Genomic DNA, 10,209 nt, shown 5'->3' with positions numbered 1-10,209 from the left:
AAAAAAAAAAAAAAAAAAAAAAAAAAAAACAAGTCATCTCTCTCCTCTCATTACAACTTTATAATTTTCTTTCTTCTCTACTAAATATTCATTAGTCTCAATTTGAAAGCATTTTTCTTGTATTGAAGAATTTGATTTGCAGCAGCATTGAATTTGGGCTTTTAAAATCAGGTTATATTATTCTTTTTCTTTAATTATTTTTTTATTTTACTAACTTTTGTTATTATAAATTTGTATATATCTATATTTTTCATATATTTGTATATATTTTTGTGAGTTGTGACTATTTTTACCCATATTGTTGAATATGTCTACTAAAAAGTATTAATCTAGATATTAAAAACTCAAAAAATATAGAAGAATAGATAAACTAATTCAATCTAAAAAATGAGCTATTAGTAAATTTGTTACAACTAATAATCAAAACCTAACAAAAAAAAAAAAAAAATTAGGTGAAAGTTCAACAAGTGAACAATCAAATCATCTAAAAGAATTAGAAGATTATACGTGAATGGCCGGGATATTGAGGAATATCCAAAAAAGCACTTTGATAGTGAAAGAAAAAAAATATCAGTGAATAAATTCAAAATAATAATCAAGAACAACAAAAAGATTAGGAAGAAGGTGAAACAAGTAATCAAAAATCATATTCTATTCCTACAAATATATATGATCCTATACAATAGAAAAATATTGATACAAAAGTAAGAGATTTAGTAGTAAAAGTTTTATAATAAATTTTACACAGAAATAAACACTCCAATTGAAATATTAAATTATATTAAAAGACTATATTCTTTTCCAAATGCATGCATTGCTTATAGAATATTATTGACAATACATGTAACCGTTGTTGTAACATAAATGGATTAGCTATATTATCTATTGAAAAATATATTTTAACCACACTTGAATATAAGAATTTAATTAGTAATTTTGCATCTCAAAAAACAAGAAGGATGATTTTTAATAAATTATTATTTAATCCTAATATATTACATATTATGATATGAAAATGCCATTTTTTATTTTTCGCCAAAGGCCCCGAGTTACATCGAGCCGCCCCTGTAACTGATTTATATAAGTGAAAAATGACGTCATTAAAAATGATGATGTTATCATTATATCATATTCTATAAATTTAATTGGATATTTCTAAGTGTTGAACTCCTATCATTTCTCATTAAAAAAAAAAAAAAAAATGATATTTAACTACTTTGACATCTATAAACTTGGTGTTGGGTTTAAATCAATAATCTAACATGTAAAAATTAAGAATATTGCATTAATAGAGATTTTCAATAATTTTTTTACTTGTCTGAATATTATTAGTCTTAGAGTACCCTTGAGGTTTTGTTGAAAAACTTAAAGTGATTAGGAGGAAAAACTTTCCTCAACTTTAATTCTTCGTTATTGGTGTACATAAGTAAAAGTGTATCAATATCTAATTAGTTGGTAATATCATTAACATGCCCCTTTCTATGTGTTTAGAAAACGAACTTTTTAATGTGAGAGGTCGCTTCGCAAGGTCAAAATATGAATGTGGTTTCGCAAGCCTTTCTAGTCAAATTTACATTTATAAAACCCTACTACAATGAAGTATAGTAAGTAGGGATCGTCCATAGAGATTATACGTTTTGCAATTTAACTTCGACTCTAATGTACCAAATGATTGCAAAGGAGGGTTGGTTGATTGATTACTTTAGAAAATAATTAATAAAAATGCAATTAAAATAAACTAAGTTGAGATATGGATTTAATAGATGAGAAGTGAGGTCTTGGGGTGTATTGGAATTGCCACCAAGCTTGTTCACCAAACCACACACTTTTAACTAATTTGGGAAAAACCTTCATGTGAACAAAGTGCGATTACCAATTGCAATATTAAGCATAGACCATCAAATTCAATAATGTATTGTCTACCTAACCAACAAGTAAACTAAGTGTAGAATAACCCATCAATTCTAAGCATGACCCATCAAACTAGTCACAATTGTAACACACATCAATCTAGAGAATCATGGAATTTGCAATAATAAGTCATGGAATATCAAATCAAGTATAGAATGTCTACCTACCTACAAGCATGAATTAAATTGTAAAACAACCCATCAAGCATAAGAATAATTCATCAAATTAATTGACAAACTCATCTAGTAAAAATCATGTCTAGTCATCACTAGATTCTCAATCAACCACACATAGATATGCAATTAATATAGAAAAACTAGTGTAGAAATTAATTCCCAAATAATCACACATAAGACAACATGTAATAACATAGATAATCAATAAAAAGAATTAATCTATAAAAATCAAAGGAGAACTTAAGATTTATTAAATTCACAAGGCTAAAACATTATTCACAAGATATTATTCCCTAAAAAGTATGAATAACATAGAGATTTAGATTACAAACTTGGGGCTCATCCAAGCCCCAAGCAGAAGTCTAGCTAATCATGGAGGAGGTGAGTGTGATCTTAGAACCCTCAAGGGCAATCCTCAAACATGGCTCCATCTTCTTCATCCTTTTTTTTTGTTGAATTCTAGAGAGAGAGTGTGTATAGATCTTGAGATATGTTCTTGGTGCCTCCACTTTTCTCTTTTCTTCTAACCCTAATCTCTAACTTTTCTAAAGAAAGAAAATAAGAATTACAATCAAATAAAATTGAAGACTAAAGATTTTTTACAAATTGGTTCATTTCCCTTTAAATACAAGGTCCTTGGAGTAGTGAACAAGTCAGAAAATAAGCCTATGATTGGAGGAAATTCACAGTTACACAAGTTCGGTAGAGTCCGGCGCGCTCGAAAATTAAACAGCTCGCTGCCAGCAGTCAGTTCGATCAATCAAAGATTTTCAATCGATCAAGAACTTAGCTTCAATCGATCGAAGCTGACATGTCATAAAAATATCTTCTGTGCTTATCCACTTTGCTGAGCTAGCACCGCCTCATTTTGGTCGATTGTAGCCAACTTCGATCGATCAAGATTCCCTTTGATCAATCGAAGCTGATGTATCATCAAAAATATCTTCTGGGCCTTATCCACTTTGCTAAGCTGGCACCGCCTCATTTTGATCGATTGTAGCCGACTTCGATCGATTGGGATTCCCTTCGACAGATCGAAGCTCCTCTGAATTGCAATCTTTTGACTTCTTTCCAACTTTGCTCCTTAGCTCCAAAATTGAGCTAAATGGCTCTTTTTAGCCTGTTTGAACTTTATTAACCTGAAATAGGCAGAAACACAAATAAGTACTAAAAGATGAAAGTAATATAAATGAATGGACTAAAATACCGTAACTTAGATGCTAAAATGCGTCACATTTGAGCACTCATCACGCCCCCAAACTTAGATATTACTATTCCTTAGCAATGAACTATAAGGAAAAGAAAGAAATAAACATCTATACAACTATGAACTAGAAAGCAATAAAAGGATAACGCCACTTTCGTAGGGAACACGATTGCATTTAGCGGATGCAACAAACCTTTTAAACCGCTAGGTTACCCCTAGTGGACGAGTGAAGTCTCGTGAGGGTTTCCAGAAATGATATCCACAAACATTAAGCTCTTTCTCACTAAAGATGCACCAATATACAAAACAAGTATTGAGAGAAAACTACCTCAAGAATGCAACTTTTCAACCCTTTCCAAGCAATCTCCCAAAATTTTAACATCAAGTAAGCAAGTATGGTCATTCACACATTAAAACAATGATCATGCAAATCAAAACAACTCTAAAATCCTTTTTAAGTGAACCGGCATCAAATATGTTGCTATCTAAGCCAACCAAAGAAATAATCACATCCGGCCTCAAACTAGCACACAAATCTAGTACCGATCATTAAGACAAAGAATGGACCTTTTATTAAAGCTTTATTCAACTAGGTGCGCTTATTCTTTTCACTCGATTTTTTTTTTTCTTTTCTTTTTACTAACCTAAAGGATAAAAAATGGAAACATGCTCCAATGTATTGATCTATTAAGCTTTCTAACGATCCATGAGGTCGAGCGTTAGGTCAATGACTCCCAAACCGGACGGCTTTAGAGCATTAGGTGTTTAAACACCCCTAAGGACTTACAAGCTCAAATGAACTAGGTTACAAATCGAAACAACTTCCATCTAATTATTTCCCACTTCTCACCTTTTAAGAGAAGTCCTCACTTCTTCTTTTTTATTTATTTTTTTATTTTTTTATTTGGCTGTTACAAATTTATTTTTTTATTTAAAGTTTGGGCCCTCCACCTTTTGGCGCGAGAAATTCAGTGCTTGATGAAGCTAGAATCCCAGATACTTAATGAAAATAGATTGTTATCCACCTTTATCAAGAATGAAAGTTTTCAATGCACTATTAGCTCAATTGAGATATAATCAAATCAATAGTCAACAAAGCATGTACCCCATAAATGAATGTTAGTGTGCGCCTGTACTAGTGTAGAATCTTAGAGTAAATCTTAAAACAATCACAAGATCAGGATGATGTGGACCACAAATGCAATCAAGTTATCAATCTTTTGAAAAATTTACAACTAAATGGCATCCGCAAAGCATACAAAGAGTATTGGACTCTCGAGTCAAACAATTTTTAAATTTTAAGTATCATGGTTCTCAAAAGATCAAAATCATAGCTAACAGCAATCTCATATCTCAATCATGCATTTAAAGCTCCAACTTAAGTAAATGTAAAATGTAACAAAGTCACCTTACCCTCAAACTTAAACCGCACATTGTCCTCAATATGGAATGAGAACAATGGAAAAGATGGAAAGAATATACCGTGGTGGAAAAGACATGAAACCTGGTAGTGATTCCTTGGAAAAAAGTGTATCCCCAAACTTGGAATTAACAACCTACTTGAATAACCATACTAACAAACTCATATCAAATATCAAATGGGATAAAGATAATCAACTCAAGCATTTTAAGACAATATAGCACAAGATGAAAAAGAGATATGAGATCAAGCCCAAAAGAAAATATGAAAGTAGCATAACTACACATAAGGGCACAATGGTGAAATAAATTTTTGTATTTTTCATTTTATGAAAGCAAGTATATACAAAATGTAAGAAAATCAAAGAATAAAATGTATGAACAAAATACAAAAAGAAAAAATAAAGAAGGTAAAATGCAATGAAAGAATATAAATAATATAAAAATTGAAAAGCAAAAAGTAAAAAAGGATGCGAGAGCAAAATAAAGAAAAATGAAAATAAAAACTCTTTTTTATTTTTATTTTTTTAGACATAACAAGTATGTACACATATACAAAAATAAAACAAATAAACATGCAAGGAATGAAAATGCAAGGAAATAAGGGATGCAAAATAAAATTATTTTTGTTTTATGAACAATGTTCGATCAATCGAAAGGGGTGCTCAATCGATCAAAAAGCTTGTAGAATGATGCCCTGAGAATAAAAAAATTTCTGACGTAGTTCCGATCGATCAAAATTATTTTTGATCGATTGAGACCATTTTCGATCGATCGGAATAAGCGTTGATCGATCGAACTAGATGCTGCCTAGGCACAAAATGATGAATTTCGAAAAAAAATTCAAAGGCAGAAATTTTTTCTGAGGCCCCAAAATGCATGAATAATCAATGAATCTCAATGGAACATATCTAGACGCCGCAAGAAGTGAAAAATTAAAAGAAATTGGAGAGGAATAGAGTTGTGAAATTTTACGAATGCTAGTGTTTAACGTCTCTAGCAAGACGTTAGGTCGACTCACTAGTCGAATGAATCAAAAACCGGATAAGAAGCATCCTTATTGACTCTTTTTTCCATTTTTTCATTTAATGCCTCACTTACAGCAATGAAATCATCCTCCAAAAGAATGACTTGAAAAGAAATGAAAGAGATAATTTCGTTCCTTTCATCCACGGTCTTGAAAATAAAATCAATGATGAGCGGCCTTGCACTTGGCAAGGCAAAGTCTTTCAAAGACCCAATTGGGTTAGTAGGAAACAACTTCTGTAACACCCCCAACATTTTCCACGCATAAGTTGATCAGGCTTATACACGAAAAACGAGGGATATCAAAAACAATTGGCAATATATAAGCATGGAATACAAAATGATGATAATAAAAGAATTTAGACAGGAAAGGAACACTAAATAATACAACATCCATCCATCCTTTATTTAATACCGTACTTCATTACAACTTGGAAATCCTATGTCAAGGATCCCTAAATATAACCTTGAGAGTTCAACGTCAAAAGTAAATAAAAACTGAAACTGAAGTAATACATAAAACTTCTACCCTGAACTGGATCGTAAGAGTAGATGAGTTCGGATGGTGGTCCCACACTGCTAACCTCAACCTTGGAACGGGTACTGACCGTATCCTGAAATAACAACAATGGTGGGTCAACCCCACGAGCAAGTCCTCTCTACTATGACCCAAATCAGAGAATCAAATAAATTAATCATTATGAATCGGTTGAGTACTATATCTGTATACATCCTAAGGGAACTATCCAATGTATAACATGACCTCAACCAGAATAGACGGTGATTACTTAGACTCACACTAGGTGGTTAAGTGTCGCCTTTCCCTACCCGGGAAATCAGCTATTATACATGGTGCACGGTACTGGCAACACAGACTATAACGAACTACACAATGATAACACCTCTCAAAGTACTGATGAATATACTGAGCATATAAATTAGGCAACACATGCCAATAATATTACTAAACATACTGAGCATGTCAATTAGGCAACACATGCCAATAATATTAAACCACATACCCCGACAGCCACACATCTGTCTATAGCAACGAATGCATAAGGTATAAATGAGTCTAAACTTATTAGCCAGCTCACATGGTTCTATATGGCAACACATCCATATAATATAAATGCGACATAATTTAAACAGTTCATTTATTCTCTGAAATGCACACATCATAATAATCATGGTTGATATATGATTAACAGTATAAATATCCCATAACATCTAATGGATAACTTATATGACGATAACCGTGACATTATTAACAGTACTAATGAATACCATTTAATAAAATAATAACACCACCTATAATAATGTTGTTCAAATGAATCACATTCATATCCATACGGTAAACGGGCCAATTAAGGTTTAGAAATATTAATCGGCCATAATAATACTTAACGGGTATTAAAATAATAATTTCGTGGCCCGTTAAACCCGTAAATACCAACGCAGTACCTAAAAATCCAAGTTTAAGGTTCTGGAATTTACAAAACAGGCCTTAGGGGTATTCTGGTAATTTCCAGCAGCTGTAGAGACCCCACACGCGCCTCCCAGAGCCTCCCACACGTGCCGCCACTTTTCTCACACGCGCACGCGCTTACACGCGCCTTCACGCGCGTCTAGAACCTCCCACGCGCGCGCACGCGCTGCCACGCGCGCACTAAGGCGTCCTGATGACGTGGCTCGTCCTAGTTCGTTGGCTGCATCATCCTACTATGGGTGCGCTACACTGAATCATCTCACCCTATCATCACTCAATCCTACGCTCATAGATCCGGGTGTACCGCGGTAACATGGACCGCGATGCACCGGATCAATCAGCTTCATCTAAGGCCCAGGATGCGTGCGCACACCCTCCTATGGTGCGCCGCATCACACCGGATCACTCCGGTCATCTCCCCCATTGCTGGCGACCGGAAAACTCGCCGGAAGGTCGCCGGAAATTGCAGAAACTTACCGGAAAATTCTAGAAAATTCTAAAAAAAATCCCAAAGGCCATAATAATTATTTTTAGCTATATTTTGATTACATAGGCCATAAAATAATTATCGACCACCTTTAATAATTAAAATTTCCTTTCTTTAATAAATAAAAAAAATTAATTTAATAAATTTCCTAGCATGATCTCTAAGCTCTATAATTATTTAAATAATCTAAACAATTAATTTATGGATTCAATGGGGAAAAGTAGATAATAATTTGCCTTTTTGGATTTAAAATAAATCTGCCGGTTGCGTGTAGTCGGGTAAATTTCTTCTACACCGGTCCAAGCTCCTTTCTTTCTCTCTCACCTTTCCACACTTTTACAATGGCTCACTAAAAGCTATAATTTTTTTCTAACTCCCTTCCATTCCTTCTAAGGTAGGCTAACTAATTTATATACAAATTATATAATATAAATATTACAAATATCTATTTTTTGTATTTAATTAACCACATACCCAACCATATGGCTTTAAGTCTACCCATACACATTAATGAAATCCTATCCTAATCTCTAATTTCATCATGACATTGTGATTTAATACTATTATTATTATTATAACTATTATTATTATTATTACTAATATTATTATTAATAAACTTTTATAATTATTATTATTATTATATTATTATTATTATTACATAAGAATACATTGCATCATCATAATACTTTATAACACAAATATAATACTTTAATTAACTAATAATGATTAATATAAACATAACCAACAAATAAAATTATTAATAATAATACATGCACAATTAAATGAATAAATTTACTATTTTAACATACACAATTAATTTACATGCACCATTAAAAGAACTTAATATAATAATGTAGCATGCACAATAATAGGTAAAGGAATCCACACATAATTGAATTTAAATAAACTAAACTCTTTAATAAAATACGGGGTATTACAACTTCTCTTCATCATTTTTCTCTTCCTCAAAAATCACCATCTCCTCACCTTCCAAGTTAGCTAAGGAGTCCTTTAGAGAGTTCACTTCATTTTTGGAGCTTTCAAAGTCAAAACCATAATTTTTATACATTTCAAAAAAACATGTCTTAAGAGAGTCTTTGGAGATAATAGAAGAAAGGCCTTCTTCAACAAGTTCATCCTCCTCTCCTTCTACCTCTATAGAGGTCAACAACTCCTCACTCTCTAAAGTATCAAAAGCCGAGATAAAATCATGATCAAAACAAAGAAAGTCCCTATTAATCATATTATGCTTTATTGGATTAGCCACCAACTCACTTGTCACTTCCTCCTCTATATAAGATAGAGTGCTCGGTATTAGCTCACTTGTCTCATCCTCCTCACTCTCATCATTCTCATTTATATAAATCGAAGTTCTTGTTATTTTTTCATTTGCCTCTTCCTCCTCCTCTTGACGAAAAAGAGTACTTGCAATTTGCTCAACTTGAATTTCAAGTTTGGCTAAGATTTGAAAATGAGAATTAATATCTTGAGTTTGTGAATTAAGCCCATCAAGTAGAGTTAACACTTTTTCTTAAAACTCGGGTGAATAAGGTGATGGAGGTGGTTCTTCATAAAATTGTTGGGAGGGGGGGGGGGGGGGGAATAGTTACAAGGAGGATTAAAAGAGTAATCAAGTCTATAATAAGATGAAGCATGTTGAAAAAAATTGGACACAATCTCATAAGGATTAAAATATGATGGAGGGGTATAAGATGAAGGGATGTAATTTCCCCCCAAACTTGAATCAAACAATTCTTCTATTCACACTCAAAATCCAAATGCAAAAAAATATTAGCCTCCACATGGGCCTCAACAAGGGCTATCACAAGCATGCAAAGAAGTGCACAATTAAAATACAAGTGTTCCAAGAATTGCTCACAAAGGTCCTTAAGTAATTTCAAATTCCAATGTTAGCTTTAAACTCCAATGATTGCTTCAAGTTCCAAAATTTGACTTTCTTGTAGTCAAGTACCTAATTTGACAAATAATATCAAGAATGAGAAATAAATATACAATGGAAAATAAAATAAAAATAGAAGTAATAAAATGAACACTATTGTCTAATTTAATTCCAACAAAACTGTTAATCCCCGGCAGCGGCGCCAAAATTTGATATGCCCCTTTCTATGTGTTCAGAAAACGAACTTTTTAATGCGAGAGGTTGCTTCGCAAGGTTAAAATATAAATGTGGTTTTGAAAGCCTTTCTAGTCAAATTTACATTTATAAAAATCACTACTACAACTAATGAAGTATAGTGAGTAGAGATCGTCCACAGAGATTTTACGTTTTGGAATTTAACTTCGACTCTAAAGTACTAAATGATTGCAAAGGAGGGTTGGTTGATTGATTACTCTAGAAAACAATTAATTAAAATGCAATTAAAATAAACTAAGTTGAGATAGGGATTTAAGAAATGAGAAGTGAGGTTTTGGGGTGTATTGGAATTGCCACCAAGCTTGTTCACCAAATCACACACTTTCAACTAATTTGGGG

The sequence above is a fragment of the Cornus florida genome, unplaced genomic scaffold, assembly GCF_030987335.1.
Source record: "Cornus florida cultivar Cherokee Brave unplaced genomic scaffold, ASM3098733v1 CherokeeBrave_3.0.0_Hap2_Chr10, whole genome shotgun sequence".
NCBI lineage: Eukaryota > Viridiplantae > Streptophyta > Magnoliopsida > Cornales > Cornaceae > Cornus > Cornus florida.
Note: the sequence above shows the minus strand (reverse complement) of the source record.